At 46.3% G+C, this 21,867-nt stretch overlaps 9 non-coding genes across 9 annotated transcripts; all 9 read right to left on the bottom strand.

Moving 5' to 3' along the window:
• Positions 1-5,790: 5,790 nt before the first annotated feature.
• On the bottom strand, positions 5,791-5,863 carry Trnav-cac (transfer RNA valine (anticodon CAC)). The gene has a single exon. It is a non-coding gene; the product is annotated as a tRNA-Val (tRNA).
• Positions 5,864-11,089: 5,226 nt separating this feature from the next.
• Positions 11,090-11,162, bottom strand: Trnav-cac (transfer RNA valine (anticodon CAC)). Its single transcript has one exon. It is a non-coding gene; the product is annotated as a tRNA-Val (tRNA).
• Positions 11,163-11,237: 75 nt separating this feature from the next.
• Positions 11,238-11,310, bottom strand: Trnav-cac (transfer RNA valine (anticodon CAC)). Its single transcript has one exon. It is a non-coding gene; the product is annotated as a tRNA-Val (tRNA).
• A 79-nt stretch (positions 11,311-11,389) lies between these two features.
• On the bottom strand, positions 11,390-11,462 carry Trnav-cac (transfer RNA valine (anticodon CAC)). The gene has a single exon. It is a non-coding gene; the product is annotated as a tRNA-Val (tRNA).
• A 79-nt stretch (positions 11,463-11,541) lies between these two features.
• On the bottom strand, positions 11,542-11,614 carry Trnav-cac (transfer RNA valine (anticodon CAC)). The gene has a single exon. It is a non-coding gene; the product is annotated as a tRNA-Val (tRNA).
• A 75-nt stretch (positions 11,615-11,689) lies between these two features.
• On the bottom strand, positions 11,690-11,762 carry Trnav-cac (transfer RNA valine (anticodon CAC)). The gene has a single exon. It is a non-coding gene; the product is annotated as a tRNA-Val (tRNA).
• Positions 11,763-11,842: 80 nt separating this feature from the next.
• On the bottom strand, positions 11,843-11,915 carry Trnal-caa (transfer RNA leucine (anticodon CAA)). Its single transcript has one exon. It is a non-coding gene; the product is annotated as a tRNA-Leu (tRNA).
• A 75-nt stretch (positions 11,916-11,990) lies between these two features.
• On the bottom strand, positions 11,991-12,063 carry Trnav-cac (transfer RNA valine (anticodon CAC)). The gene has a single exon. It is a non-coding gene; the product is annotated as a tRNA-Val (tRNA).
• A 79-nt stretch (positions 12,064-12,142) lies between these two features.
• Positions 12,143-12,215, bottom strand: Trnav-cac (transfer RNA valine (anticodon CAC)). The gene has a single exon. It is a non-coding gene; the product is annotated as a tRNA-Val (tRNA).
• Positions 12,216-21,867: the final 9,652 nt, after the last annotated feature.

The following is a 21,867-nucleotide window of genomic DNA, read 5'->3' as shown; positions in this document are numbered from 1 at the left end:
GTCGCGAAACTCGCTTGACCAGGCAGGGTAGGGTAGCCGTACAGACGGAGGGACAATCGTAGCTGCGGGAGCAGGTTTTTTTCACTCCGACCAGCAGAATTCTTCAAGAAGTGCGGTGTGCGGACATGTGTGGCGGAAAGTCAAAATCGTGCACGAATCGGATACGCGGCAGCATTCCGGCATTGTTTTCGGCAGAGATCACCGCAGCGAGAAACCAGTGGCCCCCTGCTTCCATGTTGAACTCGCTCACCTCATATAAGGCCGCGTGTTCACTACTGTTACGTGTCATCAGATTTTTGTTCTCTTCTTATCGCGTATTCTCTATTGACCATCGTGTTTTGTGTATTCTAATATGGTGCGCTTGCATTTTTTATTCGCTCGTGTTTTTAGCGATCCAACAGGCACACGTGAGTGGTTTTTATGCACGATTCCTTTCTGTTACAATCTTGCCTTTAGATTAGAAATGCGTGCGTGTCTATCTTGCTGAGATGTAGAGTTCATGGGATCTTGTGGTAAAGCTCGCAATGTTTCTCGCGTCGCGTGCAGCAGTTTATCTATCTTCTTGGCCCTTAAGATATCACCGAAAAATTGCAATCCCCGCTTTAAGGATAACGCTAATTTAATTGCCAGTCATGTGTTGCGAATGCCTACCGTTCCTTGGTGAACTTAATAAACGTGGGGGGGGGGGGGGTGCTCCTCTGCTCGTAATTAGCTCACGCGTATACACAATCTTCTAGTGTAGTTGCCACTCATAATATGGCTTTTTCGGCAAGCCGCCTAACATTATCTTTCTTTTCTTCGGGTCCGTCTTTAATCCCACTTTAATGCTGCCTTCGTTTATATCTCCAGAATTTTTTTCGTGATTCGGCACCGTCGTTACTGAAAAGCGCGATATCGTCCACAAAACGCAAGTAGCTAAGATATTCTTCGTTAATCCTTATTCCTATTTTTGCCCGTTCTAGTTCTTTCAATATTTATAGTGAATGTGCCGCGCATAACGTTGGAGAGATTGTAATTCTTCGCATAGGCGTGCGCACAGTGGGGCAGGGGGGCGGCCGGCCCCCGTAGTCACCTAAGAAGAGGGGGGCGCAAGGTCTGCCAAACACATTGACTTAATAAGGAGGGGGCGCGCTGCGATGAACCTTCGCCCCCCCACCCCCTCTGAAGGGGAACCGTGCTCACGTCTATGATTTTGCGCCTGATCCCATTCTCGATTAGGATTGTCCTGCTTTTTTTGAGGAATACGGTGGCTGTGGGGTTGTTTTAGATGTTGGCTACGCTATCTATAGATGTTTAGATATTCCTTTATGGCATAATTATTCCGGAACTGCTGGCGTGTGTTCATATCTGTGAATAAATTTGTGTTTATCACCTTGCAAATGTGTTGCTCCTCAATTTCTCAGACGCATGCGTAGTTGGTGCAGCAGGCCTTTCATCAATTTAGTTTTGTTTGAGACAATATTGACTTTCGTTCTCGGCCTTGCACGTTTCGACAGAATTGTGGGTCTTAATCGCACACTAAGACATCAGTGGAGCAGTCGTTCTAATTAGGAAGCATTTTTCGAATATGGCACCAATGGTAGTCGATGAATGCCATTGGGCCGCGAATAGTCTATTTTAGCGCTGGTGACTTACAGTACAGTAACCACAGTAATACCGAACTGCCGTGGTCGGCACGCGGCCATTTTACTTTATAACATGTGTATCAGCCTGCCTGATCAAGTTACTTTACGCATCGAGCAACTACCGCCGGTGTCTCTATATAAACTAGCTACGTGCCGACCACGACGGTACAGTACTACCGTACTTAACGCACGGTAAGCCACCACTGCTAAAACATAATAACGGGTGTAAACGGTCACGCCGGCGGCTACCCGACGTCGGCGGCGCCGACACCGCGCCAGCATCGGCTAGCCTACATAGGCCCAATGACGGCTTGCCATCATCGGCTGAATAACGGCAGGCCCGTCTCGGACCGACGCTGGCTAGCCCACGTCGGCCCGAAGCCGGCAAGCCCGCATCGGCCCGAAGGCGGCTAGCCGACGTCGGGCCGATGCGGGTGAAAGTAGCGCGAGCGTGATTTGCCGACGTGGGGCCAATATTGCTGCCGTCATTTGCCGACGTTGGGCCGAGATCGGTCCAATGGCGGCGTGCTGCCTGGGAATGCTCCCTCTGTCTTTACAAAAAACAGCGACGTCATGTGCGTAGGACAGTACTTTGACCTCAGCCGTCATTAACCTAAAACCATGTATCTTGTCGCTATTGATTATGCTCAAACAAAAGGGCTACAAGTAGATAGCAAATAACAAGGGGGAAATTGGGCACCCTGACGGGCACTCCTTGCAATTTGAAAGTTTGCAGTGACTTCCTTGATGCTAGCAAAACAATTCCTATACGACATCTTCACCCCTTCTAAAATAACATCTCCTACATTTATATGTTTCAATATTGAAAAAAGTACATCATGCATAACACGGTCAAAAGCCTTTTCCAGGTTTAGTTGCAACATTGCTACTTGGCTGTACCATGCATCGCAACACTCAAGGATGCTCCTCGCAGTGTGGATATTGGTTCCTATTGTTCGGCCCTTAATTCCGCATGTTTGGTGCGGTCCTACGATTAACCGTATTACGCTTTGCAGTCTCTTGGCAAGTACCTTCATAAAAACCTTACAATCAGTGTTAGTGAGGCTTATGGGACGATAAGCACTCACTGACAAGAGCTTCACTGGATCTTCACTTTTGGGTATGAGTACAATATCTGACCTTCGAAAGGACGGCGGCATTTCCTTTACCTCGTAAGCCTCCGCTACGAGGCGTAACAGGAGCTCCGACAGCTCATCTTTGAATGCTTTGTAAAAAGCTGTGCCTAGTCCATCCGGGCCGGGCGTTTTCCCTTCACTTATTTCATTAATGGCCCTTTCAATTTCCCCAACTGATATTGGCTCTTCGAGGCGTGCGGTGGTTTCCTTATCTAGTGTCGGCATTATTGACAAAAACTCGCTGTCCATGGCTGCTTCTCCGTTACCGCTGCACCCAAGAAGTCCTTTATAATAATCCAAAAACGCGCTTTCTATCATCTGTTTGTCCGTGGTAGTCACTCCTCCGTATTTAATCTGTTTTATTTCTTCACGCGAGGCGTAGCGCTTTTCTTCTCTCAGCGAGCGTTTCGTCGGTGTTTCCCCCAGCCAAAGGTGTTCTGCGCGTGCGCGTATGACTGCTCCTCTGTATTTTTCAGTGTCCATTATCTCGAGCTGGTTCTTGACCTCTCTTATCTCTTTAGATAAAGTGCCTGGTCGCGTGATTTCGACTGACAACAAGAATTCTAGCTGACATTGTAGTTCTTTTTGCTTTCTTTTTTCTTGTAGCGTATCATGGAAGACCTTTCAATTGCAGCAATTTTAACTTCTTCCTTGAACTGTTCCCATGCAGCGACCATTCGCCCCGACTCAAACGAGCGCACTTTTTCAATAAGTATTTTTACCTTATCCACAAAGACTTCATCACTAAGTAATTTATTGTTCAGTTTCCACAGTTTCCAAGAAAAGGTTGATCTTTTCTTCTTCACTCCCAGAGAAAACATTACGGCACTGTGATCACTGAAAGCTACTGGTTTGTGCTCGTAACTGTTGCATAGCGGCACGAGTACATCTGATACGTATGCTCTATCTAAACGGGAATGGCACTCACACTGGAAATGCGTAAACCTAGCGCCACTTCCAATTTGCAATACGTTTCCTACATCTTCAAAACCCCCCTCTTGCATAAGCGCTGACAGCAACAAAGCACTTTGATCACGAACGGATAGTCTTTTGCTTCTATCTTCTCTGAAGCACACGCAATTAAAATCCCCCAGAATTATCACGTTTCTTTCAGATTTTAAATACAGTTCGAAACTTGCAAAAAAGGATAACCGCTCAGTTATACTATTCGGTGCATATACGCAAATGATGCGCCATTTTTTACCAAAACCGTCAAAATCGCACAAAACGAGACGGCCGTCATCGCTAGCATGAACATACTCTTCAACAAATCCTAAAGAGTTCCGCAGAAAGAGAGCACACCCTCCAGAGGTGCCAACAGAATGACATATGCAAACATTATAGCGGGACCGAAAAGGTTCGACCATGCGGTCCGTTTGTTCTTGACTTTCGACCTTCGTTTCCTGTACCGCTATGATATCGAGGTCGTCCTCTAGGAAAAGACGACTAACCTGATATTGCTTTCGTTTAGATCGAAGTCCCCGCACATTTAAAGTTGCGATGCGCAACGTAGTTATGGGCTGTGAAGGCCGCGGGCAAGATACGGACCGCATGGTTCTTACCTCGCCGATTGACACATCCCTGGCTTCCACCGTTGAAGTTGTGGATAGACACGTACAAGGCGTGTACTTTCCACACGCGTCACATAATAGTGAAGCCATATTCGCTATGTCCTTCAGCGCCTATGGATTTAGGTCCCTCGTTGAATGTCTTCCCCCGTGGCTACGAGGGTGGCTTCGGCGGCGGACGTGTGCCCACAGCGATGTTCGGCTTGAACCTCAAGCTGGGTCGCCTGAGCGTTGCCGCTTTCGTCGACGGCTCAGCTCGTGTTGTCCTCTTTGGTTCTGCGTCCTCCTTGCTGACATCTTCAAGCGTTCGCTTTGCGCTTGTCCCCGCTCTTGTGACGTCCATATCTTCAGGTTGTCCAGTCGACGACCCAATACCTTGCTTATATTCGTTGTCGCTTTCGTCCCGCGGTATAGAGCTCACGCTGTTGGTCTGTTGACCCGTTTGTTCAGCCTGAGCCGCTTCGCTTCCTTCGTCCCTCAGGCCCTTAGAAAGGGGCGTGAATACGGGACCCCCATTTCTGCTTTCCGCTGCTTCTTCTGCATCAACTTGGTCCATTATGTGCTCCGTGAGATGGTCGCCAGGCACAGGCCCGGCCACACTGGCGTATGTTTGGCCACACTCGCTGTCTTCGTGACCATAGCGTCTGCACCGACCACACCGGGGTATGCCACATTCCCGGCGTATATGTCCCGTTCGTCGACATCGTAAGCAAAGCGGTGCCCGTCCTGGCACAACCAAAAGCGTTGTTATACCGCCCATTCGGAGCTGGTGGGGTAGGTCTTCGACTGTCAAGCCCGCTTTTAATTGCAGGGTGACAGTCCTGGTCGAGGTTCCTTTATCGGCGATACCTTGGACGCGCCAACGTTCCTTTGATACTTCTGTCACTGTTCCATAATTTGCGAGCGCGGTGCGCACATCTTCATCCGGTACATTATGCAGAAGCCAATAAAGCTTTAGCCGGACATACTGCTTGTTCGGGTCGATAACGAGGCAGCGCCTTTCCTTTATCTTTACGTCACCAAGTGCTAGCATCTTTTTCGTGGCTTGCGCTGTACTGAAAGTCACGGCCCAAACGTGGTTCATCTGGAAAGCGCTTAAGGCGAGTACCTCCGGCAACATACCCAGACTAACCAAAGTGTCACGGACGTCTTCAACACGATACGGCCTTGCCTTAATATCTCCGTGTAGAAAAACAGTATTCATAACACACGCACCTGTAGGCAACTGCGGCAAAACGACTTCGTAATCCTGTTCATCTTCGGCGACAATCCTGTATCCGCGACCCATCTGGGCCGCTGTATCCGCCCCTACGGAGCGCATGATGCACACGTCCATACACAGCAGTGGCCGGAAGTGAAATCCCACTACACTACGAGAGCGGAACACAGCAGGCTGTCTTTAATTCAACCTTTTTTTTTCGAATATCTTTTCCGCAAGAAAATAAATGTAAAACATAGCGATGCTCTCGCCTGGGATGGAACCAGGGACCTTGCGCGTGTGAAGCGCACGTGATGACCACTACACTACGAGAGCTTTTTTTTTCTTTATTGCCTGTTTTTCTTTACAGGTGGTCACACAGAAACATGAATGGTAAAAACACACTTGGACCAAGCTTTGGTCCATAGTGTTCACATTAAAATTTTTCAATTGACACAGTTCGTCCAACATTGGCAACCAGCGGGGAGGTTCTTCTTGTGCTCTATACACTTCAGCAATATGCCTTATATTTGCAATGAAGTTTTCCCGGACAGGACGCGTGTTCTGGTGCATATGTCGGACAGCCATTGTAGTCTGCCAGATGCTGTGAAGACTGATTAACATAATCATGTCATGTGGGACGTCGTCCTCATTGTCCACACACAGAAAATGAATACCATCGCTCGTAATGAGCAGCTGTTTTTTCAATGTTCTTTGAAGGATGTCCCAATGAAAGACTGCGTCCCAGCAATCATTAAATACATGCTCTATTGTCTCAGGTGTTATACAAAGCAAACAATTGGTTGTCCACGGCCCGTCCATTCCCTTATTCGCTAAGCATTGCTTTACGGGGAGCGTACCGGAATGAAGTTTAAAACAATGTTTTTGCCCCCCTGCTTTCACGTTCATCCTTTTGACCCTTTTTAAAAAGTCCTGTCCGGGACCTCCATTGAACACAGATCTGTACAAGGGTGTTGGTAACAGGACATCACGGAGATCTTTGTACAGCTTCTTTCGTTTAACAGTGGAAAGATATTCCATAGAAAAACGGACTTTAAAAAATTCAAAAGATTGTATAACTTCTCTCAAAAAACCGGTCACATATCGGCACATATCATTGTTTGCTGACACAACAAAATCCGGAATGCGCGAAGACAGTCTTAGTTTTATCACAGTTTGCAGAAATTCATTTTTTTGATCTCGCAGGAACATAAAACGAGAGACAACTTGTATTATAAATAAATGACATAAACCAACTCCTCCGTTGCGAACGGACTGGAATAAGTTTGAACGACTTGTACGTTCCCATAACGATTTCAACACAAACACTGCAAAAATCCTATGAAATTTCTGCACATTAATGCGCGACATACAGATGACTTGCATGACGTACCATAATTTGGATATAAGGAAGATGTTGCATACGGACGCACGCGCGAAAATGGACAAATCCCGACCACCCCAAGCGTTTGCTTTTTGCTCGGGTGTTCCTGCTTCACCCTTCCAGTAATCCGTGTTGTCACGATGGCTTTCCAAAGGTACACCAAGATACTTTAAGGGTTTACTTTCCCATTTTACGTTGAGGTATACCTCAGGTATCATATCGCAAATACCGTGCAAAAAGGCAGTTGTTTTGTCCGAATCAATTATGCTGCCCGTCATGTCACAAAATTTATTTGCCATGTGAACAACCTCACATATACTCTGTCTATCTTGGCAAAGTCCCTCCACATCATCGGCGTAAGCAAGTAGCTTTATCTCCGCATTCTGTAACCGTAAGCCATGGACACTTGTACTATTAATTATTGATAAACAAAATGGTTCTAGGTAGATGGCAAATAACAATGCTGAAGCCGGACATCCTCGTCTGATAGAACTGATTATTTCAATTTCCTCACTGAGCTACCTATTGACTATCAGACGTGTTACACACTGCGAGTATGCCATCTTAACAGCATCCAAGATTATGTCACCAACTTCCACATGCTTTAACACACTGAACAATACTTCATGCGAGACACGATCGAAAGCTTTTTGTAAATCTAGTTGCATCATTGCTATTCGTTCTTCGAAGGCATCACAAATCTCTATACCGCTTCTTACTATGTGTGTGTTTGTTGTAATGCTGCGACCTCTAATGCCACATGTCTGGTGTGTTCCTAAAATCTTTTCGATGACATTCTGCATTCTCCTGGTTAAAACCTTCATGCATATTTTGTAATCAGTGTTCAAAAGGCTTATAGGTCGATATGATGCTACAGATTGTAGTTTGGTGCTATCATCTGTTTTCGGAATTAAGACAGTATGCGCTTGCGTGAAAGAGCACGGTAGTTTCTTCTTTTTATATGCTTGTACCATAACTTCGTACAGCGCATTTGCTACTTCTTTAAACGTTTTATAAAACTCAGCTCCGATTCCATCTGGGCCGGGCGTCTTTCCCGTGCTTAGGTCGTCGATAGCTTTTTTTGATTTCCTGCACGCTGATAGGAGCCCCTAATCTTTCTTGTGTATCTGCGTCAAGCTTCGGCATGATAGGGAGAAAGACATCACTAAAGCCTCTGGCCATCGGTACACGCTTGCCGAGCAGATCGCGATAATGTTCCACAAACGCTTCCATTATCTGAGCTTTTTCACTTGTCAGCCTATCCTTGTGCATTGTTTCCTTGACTTCTTTTCTTTGTGCATATTTCTTTTCGTCCCCCAGAGCTCTTTTTGTGGGTGTCTCGCCCATCCAAAGCTTTTCACTTCTAGTTCTTACTATAGAACCTTTATACTTCTGTCTGTCTAAAATTTCCAGTTTGTTTTTAGTATTTCTAATTTCTTCGGTAAACAAGCCAGGTTCCATACTTTCTTCCTCCAAGAGAGCTTGTAGTTGCCTTTGTAGGCTCCTTTCCTCCTGCTTCTTCTCAAAATTATTCTTAGTAGTTTGTTCTATCGCTTTCATTTTGACATCTTGTTTGAACGTTTCCCGCTTCGCTTCCCAGTCGTCTTTTTGATTATCATATAGCTTCGTAAGGGCTTCGGTTACATCTCTGCCAAAAGTTTCATTCTTCAAGACATTATTGTTTAATTTCCACAGGTGCCAGTTAAATTTATATATCCTCTCCCTAGCAGCAAGTGTAAAGCTAATCATACAGTGATCGCTGAAAGACACTGGTGTAACAATATAATCATCACAGCACATAACAAGGTCCAGCGAGATGTACGCTCTATCTAACCGTGCGTGGCTTAGACCCTGAAACTGCGTAAACTGAACTCTACCATTAGACATGCATAGGCGAACATCTTCCAATCCCTTCTCTGCAATCGATTCATTCAAAAACACCGCGCTTTGATCACATAATTGGATTGGCTTGGCGCGGTCTTCTTTCGCGCACACGCAGTTAAAATCACCAACAAGTATTACATATTTGTCACATTGGAGTCAATTTCTTATTTCTTGAAAGAAAACTTTCCTTTTGCTCTCTCGGTTCGGGGCATACACACATATCACGCGCCATTCAAATTTCAAGAAAGAAAAATCACACACTACAAAATTTGAAGTTTTAAGGCGCGAATAAGACACGGACGAAGAATAGGAACACACACACGGAGCGCCGGAACGAGAACGGAACACACACAGGCGCTCCGTGTGTGTGCTCCTATTCTTCGTCCGTGTCTTATTCGCGCCTTAAAACTTCAAATATGTGTAACCAACAAGCCCAGTCTGCCATTCACACTACAAAACGTCCGTTACCACTGCTTATTACACTTCTGTCAACAACACCCATAGATTTTTTGATGAAAAGAGCACATCCTCCTGATAAGCCATTGGCGTGGGACACACAAACGTTATACATTGAGCGAAAGGTAAACACCATGCGATCATTATCCTCCTCGGTCGCTAATTTGGTTTCCTGCACAGCAATCACGTCGAATTCATGCTCCGAAAAAATCACTCAATTGGTACTGCCGCCTTGAAGAAGCTAACCCGCGTACATTAATACTGGCAAACCGTACTGCTCGCTCAAGTCTCACTGCCATTTTTATGGTAGAAGTGCTCACCAAACAGTCTGCGCTGAATAACGCCTACTCAGTCATCAGGCACACCTTCTGGGCAGGGGGCGCGCACCTAGTGCGTCGTCAAGGGGGCGGCTTGGCCGCCCTCTTTTCCCCTTCTACGACGTTTGGCTTGACCATCAGCCGCTGCCTCCGAACGACAACCGCTTTCGCAGGCGGTTCTTCACTGCTTGCATCATTTGGTTCTGATAGGACTGCGTCTCCTGGTCTTTTCCCTCCAGTCCCGGGTTCTTCAGCGTCGTGCCACTCCATGGCACAACCGTCGGAAGGTTCCTGGACAGTCTGAGTAGTTCTTTTGCTCTCCCTCGTTTCAGCGGTCACACCCTTTGATACATGGGCCTCCTTTGCGCTCGTCGATGATTCTGCTGCAGATTGCACACCCGCACTGTCAGCTGACTTTGCCGTTTCTTTCACTTCCGTCATGCCTCCTGTACTTGGCATGTCTCCTGCAGACGTCACCTTGGGTTTCACCGGTGATTCTGCAATAGGTTGCACCACCCTTGCACTGTCAGTTGACTTTGCCGCTTCTTTCTTCAACAGCGTCATGCCTGCCGTACTTGGGGTTTTCCCTGCAGAATCTGCCTTTGATTTCACCGATTCTTCGGCTTCGGCCTCGTCCATAGTAAGCTCGGATTTATCCGTGCTCCCGGTGTTCAAGGTAGCTGCCGCATACGTCCTCGTGCAGTTCGCTGGGGCATGACCAAAGCGTTTGCACGTGTCGCACTCGACAGTCTTTTCTTATGTGGCCAATCTGCTGGCAGCGCAAACACCTCGGCGCTCTTCCGGGGGCCACGATAAGTGCGAGCTCCCCTCCAACTCGTAACTGGTGGGGTATATCGTCCAGCGTAACGTTAGCCTTCAGCCTGAGCGTCACGGTTCTTGTCATGGTATTCTTCTGCATGTAGCCATCAGTTCGCCATTTATCCATTCCGACGTCAACGACCGTCCCGTAAGGGATCAGCGCATTTCGGACGTCTTCTTCTCGCACGTGGTAGAGCAACCAATGCAATTTCAGACGGACGTCGCGGTGGCTTGGGTCAATTATCATGCATTTGAGGCCTTTCACAGTCAATTGCGGCTCAGCTAAAAGTTTCTTCACACCTTCAGCGCTTTACATGTCACCGCCCACACGTGATTCATTTGATATGCGCCAAGCGCAAGAACCTCGGTGGGCGGGACACGTCGAACAAGTGGTTCACGAAAAACTTCCCCATGATGAGGCCTTCCTTTCACGTCTGCGTGCAGAAAAACAGTGTTCTGAACCACATACCCATTTGACAGAGGGGGCAAAATGACGGCATAATCCTGTGGCATTTCAATCCTGCAACCGCTGCTAAGCTGGGCCGCCGATTCCGCTCCCACGGAGCTCATGATACACACGTCCGAACGCTTTCGCCACCGGAAGTGGAATCACTACATTACGAGAACGGAACACGGCAGGCTGTCTTTTTGTCAACCTTTTTTTCGAATATCTCTTTCGCAAGAAAATGTAAAACATGGCGATGCTCTCGCCTGGCATCGAACCAGGGACCTTGCGCGTGTGAAGCGCACGTGATGACCACTACACTACGAGAGCGGAACACGGCAGGCTGTCTTTTTGTCAACCTTTTTTTCGAATATCTCTTTCGCAAGAAAATGTAAAACATGGCGATGCTCTCGCCTGGCATCGAACCAGGGACCTTGCGCGTGTGAAGCGCATGTGATGACCACTACACTACGAGAGCGGAACACGGCAGGCTGTCTTTAATTCAACCTTTTTTTCGAATATCTCTTCCGCAAGAAAATAAATGTAAAGCATGGCGATGCTCTCGCCTGGGAACGAACCAGGAACCTTGCGCGTGTGAAGCGCACGGGATGACCACTACACTACGAGAGCGGAGCACGGCAGGCTGTCTTTAATTCAACCTTTTTTTCGAATATCTCTTCCGCAAGAAAATAACTGTAAAGCATGGCGATGCTCTCGCCTGGGATCGAACCAGAGACCTTGCGCGTGTGAAGCGCACGTGATGACCACTACACTACGAGAGCGGAACACGGCAGGCTGTCGTTCATTCAACCTTTTTTTCGAATATCTCTTTCGCAAGAAAGTGTAAAACATGGCAATGCTCTCGCCTGGGATCGAACCAGGGACCTTGCGCGTGTGAAGCGCACGTGATGACCACTACATTACGAGAGCGGAACACGGCAGGCTGTCTTTAATTCAACCTTTTTTTTCGAATATCTCTTCCGCGAGAAAATAAATCTAAAGCATGGCGATGCTCTCGCCTGGGATCGAACCAGGGACCTTGCGCGTTTGAAGCGCACGTGATGACCACTACACGACGAGAGCGGAGCACGGCAGGCTGTCTTTTTTTCAACCTTTTTTTCGTATATCTCTTTCGCAAGAAAATGTAAAACATGGCGATGCTCTCGCCTGGGATCGAACCAGGGACCTTGCGCGTGTGAAGCGCACGTGATGACCACTACACTACGAGAGCTGAACACGGCAGGCTGTCTTTAATTCAACCTTTTTTTCGAATATCTCTTCCGCAAGAAAAGAAATGTAAAGCATGGCGATGCTCTCGCCTAGGATCGAACCAGGGACCTTGCGCGTGTGAAGCGCACGTGATGACCACTACACTACGAGAGCTTTTTTTTTTAATAACCTTTTTTATTCAGAAATAAAGCAATACATATGTATAAAAACCACATTGGCCTACTCGACCATTGTGATGGATTAAAAACGTTTCATTTTCACCAATTCATCAAATACCTCCATACAATCTGGAGGTTCATCCAACGTTCGATATGTCTCGCGCACATACATTGCACATTCAATAAAGTTTTCCCGTTTCGATTTGGCTTTAGGATCCATATGCCTCACGGCCATGCATATGATCCAGAGACTGTAATGCCCCAATAACATTATCATGTCGTATAGAACACCACACTCATTCTGCACTGAAATATAACGTATTCCATGTGGTGTTATCGGTAGCTCTTTCTTCAGGGTTCTTTGTAACACATCCCAAAAAAATATTGGATCCCAGCAGTCAATGAATGTGTGTTCGATCGTCTCCGGTTTGTTACACAGGGTGCAGTTTGTCGTCCACGGAATAAATATGCCTTTCTCTTTAAGCCCTGTTTTCACAGGCAATGTGTTCGTGTGTAATTTAAAGAAAAACGATTTTATAGATCCTCTAACGGTCATTTTTTTAACTCTTTTTAGAACGTATTGCCCGGGGCCTTTATTGTTTAGTGATCTATATAATGGTGTGGGCATCATTACAGTGATCATGTCTTTGTACAGCTTTTTTCTTGAGACTAGACTCAAATACTCGAGTGAAAATCGTGCTTGAAGCATCCTGAATGCCATCACCACTTCTTTGAGGTAGCCTTTTATACCGCCGTCAATTGCAGCTGCACTAGACACAACAAAGTCAGGAATTGCATTGTTTAACCTCACATGCATAACGGTTCTCAAAAACGGGTCTTTCTGGCCCCGTAAAAACACAAACCGCGACACAATTTGCCTGAGGAACAGATGTTAAAGACGAAGGCCCCCCGTCTTTCACTGAACGAAAAAGATTTGTTCTGCTGACTATTTCCCAGTTTGAGCCCCAAATGAAGAGCGCAGAAATACGGTGCAATTTTTGCACATTTACGCGAGACATTGACAGAAACTAGCACATACCACACTTTTGCAATCAGGAAAGCATTGCAAGCACTTGCACGCGCGAACATTGACAATTCACGGCCTTGCCATCCACCAACTTTTTGCCTCACCTTTGACGTCAGGTCATCCCAGTAATCTCCTGTCTGGTTATAATGTTCCAGGGGCACACCTAAATACGCAGTGGGTGTGTTGGACCATTTGATGCTCGCGAATGATTGCGGCTTAACGTCCCACGTGCCATGCCAGAAGCCGACGCTTTTCTCCCAGTTTATCGCACATCCTGTCTGTCCGCAGAATGCCTTGGTGACGCTTACCGTCTCTTCTATGCTTTTGCGATCAGTGCAGAAAACGCCAACGTCATCAGCGTATGCGAGAACTTTGAGGTGTTGCGTTTGAAGCACGAAGCCATTAATTTTGCTGTTGTTAATTAAGCTGAGGCAGAAAGGTTCAAGGTATAGCGCAAAAAGCAGAGAAGACAGCGCACAGCCTTGTTTTATTGATGACCTGGCGTCAATGCTTCTTGTAAGGTTCTTGTTCACAATTATTCGCACTGTAAAATTACTGTAAGCCATCTTTAAACCTTCCAGCATTACTTTTCCAAGGTTGACGTGTTCAAGCAAAGAAAAAAATAAATTCGTGTGCGACACGGTGAAACGCCTTAGCAAGATCAAGTTGAAGCATAGCAACCCGTCCCGCCATGGCATCGCAACACTCTAAAACGCTGCGGGCTACATGCACATTGGTACAAATAGAACGACCCTTTATGCCGCACGTCTGATGCGGTCCTACGAGCAGCTTCACAACGCTTTGTAATCGTTTGGCTAGAACTTTTGTATATATTTTATAGTCTACGTTTGTAAGAGTTATTGGGCGGTAAGCTCCTACTGACATTAGTTTGTCTCGATTATCTGTCTTTGGTATCAGGACCATATGAGCAGATAGAAAGGAGGGAGGCAACGCTTTGGTTTCGTACGCCTCACTGATGACCTCGTGCAAAATCGGACTAATCTGTTCAATAAACGATCTGTAAAAGGCGGCCCCTAATCCATCGGGTCCAGGAGTTTTCCCTACGGCCAGTTCCTTAATAGCGTTTCTCACTTCGTTCACACTTATTGGCAGCTCCATTCGCGTTTTGATTTCATTTTCAAGCTTTGGCATTAAATTAATGATCGCAGCTTTAGAACCAGCTGCGTGGTTCGTTTTATTTGTGAATAACTCACTGTAGTATTCTACAAAGGCATCTTCGATTTTACTCTTTTCACACGTCACTTCATTGTGATAATGAATCTCGCGTATTTCATTTTTAACTGAATATCTTATTTCGTCGCACAGCGCGCGCTTGTTGGGCGTTTCACCCATCCATACCTTTTCAGCTCGTGCTCTAATCACTGCTGCTTTGTACTTCTCTGCTGCGATAAGTTCAAGCTTGTTTTTTACCTCACGTATTCCTTTTGTGTATAAGCCGGGATTTGCACTTTCCATGCACATCAGATAATTGAGCTGACATTGAAGTTCTTTCTCTTTAATCTTTTCTTTCTGATAAAGTATGCTTCCCCTTTCAATCGCAGTCATTTTGACCGCGTATTTAAAGTTTTCCCACTCCGCTATCCATCCGTGTGTTTTTGTCGATACCATGTCTTCGATTATTTGTTTTACACTTTGTGTAAATGTTTCGTCTTCTAAGAGTTCCACGTTAAACTTCCATAGTTCCCAGCTGAACCGGCTCTTTTTTGAATTGGTTCCAAGTGTGGCTGTTACAAGGCTGTGGTCGCTAAAAGATACGTGTTTAACTTCGAAGTTAACACCTTCTTTGGCAAGAGAGACTGTAGCGTGTATCCTATCCAGACTAGCACAGCTTCCGCGTTGGTAATGCGTGAAAGTGGGTCGGCCTACTTTTGAAAGTAGGCATCCCAAATCTTCCATGTAATATTCTTCGAGCAGCGAGATTAGTAGTCGCTCACTTTTATCTCGTGCAGGCACACTTCTAGCTCTATCTTCAGCCATGCAAACACAGTTAAAATTACCGAGCATGATAAGGCATTTTTCACATTTCAGAAATTGTTCTACTCTTTCAAACAATACAACACGCTCATTATCATGTTTGGTGCGTCGACCCACCACCGCAGGACGACCAGGATGATGACTGCTTCTTGGGGGCCAGAAGCGCCGACGACTTCGCTGAACGACAGCGAGCCGACACGGAACTCAGGGGCCTCGTGCAATACCTCGAGGGCCGGACCGCCGTTCTTCCCAAAGTATTCAGGCGAGGATTGGCGTCATTTTTCTTGAAAAAAGTCACAGTTTCGCCGCAACGGCGAAGCACTGAATGCGATAGCAATAAATTGTAATGTAACGCGAAGAACAGAACGCAGCTCGAAATTGCCAGCGCGTCGCTCTAGCGCAAAGGACGCACGAAAAGAACGCACACATGACGAGCGCGAACTAATGCGTCACAGCTCGACACTTGAAGCGCACTGCTCAAACATAAAGCTGGGCGCACGAAATAAACGAACAGGTACACAAAAGACGAGCGCGAACTAATTGCCACAGTTGTTACTTATTTCTGTTTGAACAGCGCGCTCCTTTCGCAAACGCGGCCGCTGCAGCGAGCGAAGCGAAGTACCCCACCGGCCGCCCTTTCTTCCCTCGAGATAAGCGCACGAAAGCGACCACGCCCCGTAGAGCGAAGAGCAACGGCGTTCGCAGGAGTGGGGCGACGATCTTTAAAGCGCGCCACACGCGCGCACGTCGCGCCATCTATGTGGCCACTAAGAAGGCATGCTGAATTACATGGTGTATATAAATAGCTCGCCGTTAGCAGGCTGAAAGACTGCGCTGTCGTGGCCTAACGTCTAGCGCGGCGGGCTGCAACGCGAGAGGTCGCCCGTTCGATTCCGCGCGTCGGAAAGAATTTCTGAATTATTTTCTGTGTGGCTTTTCTATATATGTACATACTTATACATATACGGTGAATGACGGCGACGGGGACGGACATTTTCCAGCCGAGACTGTCCATACAATTGCTATCGCAATAAAACGACGTCCTCGTAAAGAAGAACTCTCCCGCCCTGGCCAACAACCTTAGTGTTGGACCTTCGCACTCCGACTAGAAGTTCTGCAGGCCCTGCACGACGACCCGACGGCTGGCCACCTCCTCTTTTCCTGCACGCCCAATTAAACTTCGGCTTTTCTTTTTGATTAATAGCGAACATCACTACACAGTCGTCACTAAATGAAACATTCTTCACAGCGTAGTCTTGGCACATAGTCTTGGCACAATGACGTAGACGCATAGGCTCTGTCGTGCCTGGCCTGACTGTTGAACTGGTAATGTGTGTAGTGGTTACCATGTGATAGCACATATCCCACGTCTTCCAAATGTCGCTGACGAACCATCGAATCCAAAACACAGGCACTATAGTCACGTATAGGCGTTTCACATGCCCTGTCTTCTGCATTACATACGCTATTGAAATCGCCTAGAATATTGCTGTCTGATCACTGGATAGATACACTTCAAGATCTTCAAAGAACATTTTCCTATAATGCTGTGTATTTGGCGCATATACCGGAAACAACGCGCCAAGTCACGCCCGAAAAAAGAAAATCACATGCTATTAATAGTCCTCTATTATCATCTTCGAAAGACCTTTTTGAGCGGCTTAAACGGGCCGCTGTCACCGCACAGCTGGAGCCAGCCATCGCACGTCCGTTCGCTTCAGTGGCCGGAAGTGGAATCCACTACACCACGAGAGTGCAACACGTCAGGCGGCCTTTTATTCAAGCTTTGCTTCGAATATCTATTTCTCAAAGAAAATAAACATAATAGACGGCAATGCCCTCGCGTGGGATCGAACCAGGGGTCTTGTGCGTGTGAAGCGCATGTGATGACCACTACACTACGAGAGTTTTTTTTTCTTTAATGCCTGAATTCAGAAATCAAACAGAGCAGTATGGCAGAGTTCACAGAAAATCAAAACTTTTCCATGTTAATCAAGTAATCAAAGATTCCAACCCACTCAGGGCGTTCTGGTTGGGCCTTATAAATTTCTCATATGTACACAACATGTTCAATAAAGTTTTCCTTTACTGTCTTGTGGTTGACGTCAAAATGTCTCACCGCCATGGTAGTTTTCCATATACTATGGAGGCTGAGGACCATTATCATGTCGTAAGGTACACCTGCATGATTTTTAACTGGTAAAAACCGAATCCCATGGGATGTGATAGGGAGCTCTTTTTTATTAGTTCGCTGGAGGATATCCCAATAAAATACGGAATCCCAGCAGTCGATAAACACATGCTCTATTGTTTCAGGTTTATTACATAGTATGCAGTTTACTGTCCACGGCACAGGAATTCCTTTGTCTTGTAACCACGACTTAACAGGGAGAGACTTAGTGTGAAGATTGAAGAAAAGTGATTTAACGTCTGGTCTAATTGGCATTCTTTTAATCCTTCCTTGTACATCGTTTCCGCAGCCTCCAGAGTATATGGTTCTGTACAAAGGCACATGCAACATGTTGTCCAATAAATCTCTGTATAGTTGCTTCCTTCTTACGGTACTCAAGTATTCCACAGAGAAACGAACACTTAGTATGCGAAAGGCAACAATAACTTCACGCCAATAACCACTGACACCTTGTATTGTCGTCTTGCTGGTTGATACAATGAACTGCGGTAATGCTTTTTGTAGTCGAGCTTGTATTACTGTGCGGAGAAACGGGTCGCTCTGATCCCTTAAGAACATGAAACGTGACACAATTTGTTTCACAAAAAGGTGTGACAAACTCAGCCCACCCTTTTTCACAGACAAAAACAAGTGAGTTCGACGAGTTCTTTTCCAAGTGCTTCCCCATATAAACGTCGCGAAATGTCTGTGAATCTCTTGTAAGTTACCACGTGACATGAATAATAATATCTGGGGTTTAACGTCCCAAAACCACGATATGATTATGAGAGACGCCGTAGTGGCGGGCTCCGGAAATTTCGACCACCTGGGGTTCTTTAACGTGCACCTACAGCTAAGTACACGGGGCTCAAACATTCTCGCCTCCATCGAAAATGCAGCCGCCGCGGCACCACGTGACATGAACAAAACTTGCATAACATACCACAGCTTTGCGTTAAAAAATACCTTGCAAGTAGTTAAAAAAAACGGCACGAAGTGGAAGATACAAGCTTGCGACGAAAAAATCTTGAAACAGGGGGTGGGTGCTCGAGCCGACATTTCGACAAGTCGACTTGTCTTCTTCAAGGCTGGAACTGATTTCCTTAGCTATCGTGTGCTATGCTTCGTGCCCTCTCCGGAGTCGGGGTGGGGGAGGGGGGGGGAGGCCACCATGCCGAACTGTGTGAGTCATAAGGAAGGCGAAAAAAAAGAAAAACAAAACAAAAATCGGGGGGGGGGAGAGGGGAGGGTGTACGTTTCGCTGAATGATTGTCAGTGGAAGCACGAGGCATTTTAACAATAATAGGTTCGAAATTCCTATAAGAAAGGCTTAACTCTCGTTGGTTTCCGTTGTGTATCTACCATACCGAATCGATTCAAGAGCCCCCTTAGAGCCCCCACTCTTGGGAGGGCACGAGCATATACACACGATAGCTAAGGAAGTGAGTTCCAGCCTTGAAGAAGACAAGTCCACTTGCCGAAACGTCGGCTCGAAAACCCACCCCGTTTACGGATTTTTTCATTGCAAGTAGTTGCGCGAGCAAACATACACAGATTTCTGCCCTGCCACCTTTGCATCTTTTCCTTCACTCTTTTTGCTTCTGCTTTCCACATTTGGTCTGTGTCATCGTAACATTGAAGCGGTACACATAAGTATATCGAAGGCATTGCTGTCCATTGTACACCGGCGATTTTTTCTGGCTTTTCGTGCCACTCGCCGTGCCAGAAGCCTACGGTTTTATCCCAGTTTATTTTACAAGCAGTTACGCTGTAATAAGCTTCCGTTAATTTAACGACTTCCTTTATGCTTTCCTGGTCGTGACAAAAAACAGCAAGGTGGTCGGCATATATAAGCACTTTTATTTCCATTGTGTCAGGCTTAAATCCATGAATGTTTTGTTTACTAATTATGCTTAAGCAGAAGGGTTCTATGTAAATGTCAAACAGCAATGATGAAACGGGGCATTCTTGATGGATACTGGAGAGAACTTGGATGGATTCACTTAAATGTTTCTTTACTATATTACGTGTGGTAGACTCTGAATATGCCATCTTTACTCCCTGTAATATAATCTTGCCTACATTTGCGTATTCTAACATGAAAAAGAAAATCTCGTGAGAGACATTGTCAAACGCTTTCTCCAAGTCAAGTTGCAGCATTGCAACCCGACTCGAGAGAGCATCACTGCATGCCAGCACAGAACGAGCTACATGTGTGTTTCTGAATATTGTCCGACCCCTTATTCCGCATGTTTGATGTGGCCCTACTAGTCCCGTGATGACACTTTGTAGCCTTTTCGCTAACACTTTCATAAATATTTTGTAGTCACAGTTCGTAAGGCTTATTGTTCTATAAGATTTTACTGACAACAGTTTAACAGAGTCTTCGAACTTTGTAATTAATACAATATGGGCTGTTCTGAAAGAGGGTGGCATTCGCTCTGTTGCATACATTTCCTTGAAAACCTTTTGCAATGGTTCGCTGAGCTCATATTTGAAGGCTTTATAGAAGGCTGCGCCTAAACCGTCAGGCCCGGGGGCTTTTCCTAACCTAAGCGCATCACTTGCCTCTTCTATTTCTCGCACTGTAATTGAAATTCGAGGTTCGTTTTGACGTCATCTTCTAAGATTGGCATAGATTTGCGAAAGTCGCTCTCAAAGCCTTCTGTCAGCTTTTTCTTGTTTCCCAGTAGTTCGCGATAATGATCGACAAACGCTCGCTCTATCAAGGTAGGCTCCGAAGTTGTTTGATTTTGATATATTATTTCTTTTACGTCATTTCTTCTCGCGTATCTTTTTTCATCACTCAGTGCCCGTTTTGTAGGCGTTTCCCTGTTCCATAATCGTTCCGCTCTGGCTCGTATTATAGCTCCTTTGTATCATTCTTTATCGATAACCTCAAGTGTAGTTTCAATTTCTTTGATCTGCTCCATAAGAAATCCTGAATTCTCACGCTCTCTACTCGTGAGGAATTCTAGTTGGCTGTTTAATTCATTTTCATGTTTTTCTTCGCGTCTTATCGCTATTGTCCTTTCTATCGCTTTCATCTTAACGTCAGTTTTAAACATTTCCCAAGATCTAATGTGGGAATCGAGCACGCCCTCCCCTTTGGCGCCTCGTTCCCCAGTTAGGGCGAGTGCTGGCCCCGCGCGGATCGAGCGCCGGGAACCGCCGTTAATCGACGATAAGGCTACTGTGGCTACGCCGCCAGGCCTTTTTGCTTGGTGCTAGCCATGCGTTGGTCTTCCCCGCACGAACCACGTGTCCGGGCATGTCTGAAAAATGCTCGTGGCACACTACGCTAGCCTACGTCACTGCGCTTTGACGGTCCTCATTAGCCGCCAGTGACAACCGCCTTCCCCCTTGAGCTCGCTTCTGTCTGGCGCGGGCTTGCCCGCGTCAGATGCTCGCAGGCCTGCACGAGAGGTGGGCGCGCTGCTCTAGCAGGCGGCTTCTCGTTCGTGTGCTCGACTGCTGCCCTTTGTGTGATAGTCGTAGCGCCGCTGGCAAGCGTACTCGATCGGTCTTGCGGAGTTCTCTTTACGGCCTGCAAGCCCATGACTGTCGTACTGTGCAGCATCTTGGGTTAATAAACCCGTGTTTGTTGACAACCTGCCTCGAGTGCCTTTTCTGCGCCATGACGGAAAGTCGAGGAACGCGGCCGTAGCGTCTTTGTTCGCTGCGGCACTGGAGAACGTCGTGTCCCTTCCCAGTCGCCTCGTAGGGTAAGCATCGTCCAAACCCTACCTCCACACTAATAAGATCTTCCGCCGGCTCCGGAGTGAAAGAATTAATTCTTTCTGTTATATCGCTCACAAAGCCATCATTGTGAATTAGTTTTGCATTAAATTTGCATAGTTCCCAATTAAATTTTGCTCCCTGTCCTTTTTCTCCTAAATTAAACATGACAAGACTACGCTTAGAAAATGACATGTGTTTAACATCGTAACTTTGGCATAGCGGTACAAACTGTAATGGGATGAAAACGCGATCTAAGCGAGCATGACGTTCACCTTGATAGTGCGTGTAGGCTGGTGTTCTTCCTGTCAAAAACAGATAACCGACGTCTTCCAATTCGTAATGGTTCACAATTTCAGCTAGTAGCTGCGCGCTGACATCTTTACGCTACTGCCTTTTTGCGGGGTCTTCTGGCCTACAAACGCAATTAAGATCACCCATCATAATTACATACCTTTCGCATTTTAAGAATTCTTCCAGTTGTTCAAAAAAGACATTTTCGGTTACCTTCATCATTTGTGGAATACACACAAAATACACGCCACTTGAAACCACAGAAAGAAAAATCAAGTACGACAAAACGATCTGCTGAACATACTGTAAGCTGTTCTTCCACGATACCTATGCCGTTTCGAATGAACAGCGCACAGCCTCCTGAAGTGCGAACACCATGACAAAAAAATACATTATAGAACGATCTAAATGGCTGCACCATGC

Source organism: Rhipicephalus sanguineus, chromosome 1, assembly GCF_013339695.2.
Source record: "Rhipicephalus sanguineus isolate Rsan-2018 chromosome 1, BIME_Rsan_1.4, whole genome shotgun sequence".
Taxonomy (NCBI): domain Eukaryota; kingdom Metazoa; phylum Arthropoda; class Arachnida; order Ixodida; family Ixodidae; genus Rhipicephalus; species Rhipicephalus sanguineus.
Note: the sequence above shows the minus strand (reverse complement) of the source record. Positions and strands in the feature narration are given on the sequence as shown.